The following is a 2651-nucleotide window of genomic DNA, read 5'->3' on the forward strand; positions in this document are numbered from 1 at the left end:
TTCTTTCTTTCTTTCTTTCTTTTTTTTTTGCTTGTATTGGTTGAATGTTCAATTAAACCAGAAACACATATTGAACAATACATAATAATTCAGACACTATTGTGGATACATTTTAGAACCCTCTTTGTGAGATACTAAAGCTTTCAGAGGAAGAAACCACAAGTGCAAATTTTGTCTACACCTGTTACTGGATATGTGATCTGGGGGAGCCTACTTAGTTTATCTGAGCCTTAATTTTCTCATCCAAAAAATGGAGATAATCATCCATTATCCACCCATCCCTTAGCATTGCAGGGAGAAGGAAATGAAATAAAGGATATAAAGTGCTCAGTAGAGTGCCTGGAAAGAAACCAGCGGTAAAGCTTAGCCATGTGATCGTTGTTGTTACGTTAAACTGGGTTTTACAATTGAATCTACTTTTGTTAAGAAACAATTTCCAAAACATAGAACACAGAAAGATTACAGTGTGCCTTTTCAGTGCCTGCCGGAACATTACCTACAGGCCCACCTAAGGGGCAGCTAATGTAGGCAACTTTGTTTGACTTATTATTTACTTGATTAGACCCAAGTCTTTATCAAATTAAGTGATAACTTGTAGGAAATTGGTAAACTGGAAAAGATTTTTGTTAGGTGGAGATGTAAATGATTTCTAACAGAAAAGTATTACGGTTTTAGTACTCCATCAGATATTAACCATTCTGTCTTTAACGTGGAGATCTTGTTTTGGCATTCTTTCTTTCAGAGACTATAAATACTTCAATCTTCGGTATTCTCTTTTGGACCAGCTACACCATCCTGCTGGCTGAAACATGCTTATTCACTGTAGGTATGTGAGCTTTGCTTTTAGCTCTTTGAAAATTATAATCTGAGGGTTTCTAGCCTCATCTTTTTTCTTTCTTCTTTGGACTGAGTAGAGGAGGAAGGTATTTGAATCTTCCAGGATGCTCATTGGAGGAGCTGAAGTTGTTCTGATGTGAGAGGGCCAGAATGTTTTGTAACAAAAGATCCATAGTTAAGGCAAAAAGTCATTGTACCTCAGTGCCTAGCACATAGTAGATGAAATGTGTACTTGCCCACTCCTAACACCCACCCCCATCCTTACACATTAACGTACCATCACATTTTGAATCTAAAATGTGTCTCTTGTGGACAGCATAGAGTTAGATCTTATTTTCTTTATCTCGTCTGACAGTAAGTGCTTTTTGATTGCACATTGTCTAAGCCATTATAGTTATTATCAGTATGGTTGGATTTATGTCTGCCATTTTGTTTTGTTTTCCAAATGTCTCAGATATTTTCTGTTCCTGTCTTCCACCTTTACTATATTCTGTTGTAGTAAGTGGATATTTTCAAGTGTATAATTTTCATTCTTTTAATCATATTTTTACTGTCTCTCTTTTTTTCTTCGTGGTTGCTCTAAGACTTACAAAATACATCTTAACTATTATCATAATGCACTTCAGGTATACTAATTTAATCCCAGTAAGATGCACAAACTTCAGTCCTGTGTAACTCCATTCCTTACTCCAGTAACGTGCGCGTTACTGCTATACGTATTGTTATATCTGTTAGAAACCAAACCATACATCGTTACAGTTACTGCCTTATGTAATCTTATGTCTTCTAAAGAAGCTGAGAGAAGAAGAGCAAGTATATATTTATAGAATTTGCTGTATTAACCTTCTTATTTACCATTTTTGGATCTCTTCATTTCTTCCTGTGGATTCAAGTTAGCATTTGGTGTCATTCCCTTACTCTATACCCTCACAATTTAACTTCTTTATAAGAAATAGACTTTATAGTCTCAGCCTGTGTGTGTGTGTGTATGTGTGTGTGTGGGGGGGTGGGCGTTCTAGAGAAATAAACATGCCTTCTCTGATTCAGTGTAAGATCTTTGTCAATAAATTTTAACCTTACCTCTTCACATCTAAAATAAGAATAGCTGGATGTTAGCTCTTCTACACACAGGAAGACAAATACAAACATTTCTTATTACTTAATCCCACCCTAAATCCTTTCTCCTATAAAATACGTTTAAAACATGAAGAAATCAGAGGTCTTTCTATGGACACTGGTTTATTCTGACAAACAAATGGCGGAATGTCCTTTAACTTCAACCTAAAAGCTTTTCCTGGGAAAAGACAAAAGTGGTTTTTTGGAGGGCTTTTGCTTTAATCTATTTTTCCTTCAGTTGCTGGGGATTTTGATAGGCGACCGCACTGTCTGTTAGCACACTGTGCATTTTAATTACAAAAAAATCTAGCTCTGGTGACACATTGCTTGCTTTCTCCAGAAGAAGGCCTGCACTTCCTTCCACCGCTAGCGATGTTTCTGGTTAGATGAAGAGGTGAGGGAAGGGAGAAGGTATCTCTTCTTTGGGCTAAAATATGGGAAGTGATCCTAGTGTTTCTCCTCACAGAGAAGCCACACTTGAGTCTGTTTCGAAGCAGTGCTTCCCAAACTTTAATATTCATACGAATGACCTGTTAAAATGCGGATTCTGATTCAGGACCAGGAGGGTTTGGCCCGGGAACCTGCAGATGTCGTTAGCGGACCCACAGCTCAAGCAGCAAGGGTTGGGCCACTCATTCTCAAACTTCCAGCGCCTGGTAATCAGTGCGGAGTTTTCAAAAACTCCTGGGGCCCATGCT

This window comes from Mirounga angustirostris, unplaced genomic scaffold (assembly GCF_029215605.1).
Source record: "Mirounga angustirostris isolate CCGP_5_RB_7025 unplaced genomic scaffold, mMirAng1.0.hap1 SCAF_11, whole genome shotgun sequence".
NCBI classification, from domain to species: domain Eukaryota; kingdom Metazoa; phylum Chordata; class Mammalia; order Carnivora; family Phocidae; genus Mirounga; species Mirounga angustirostris.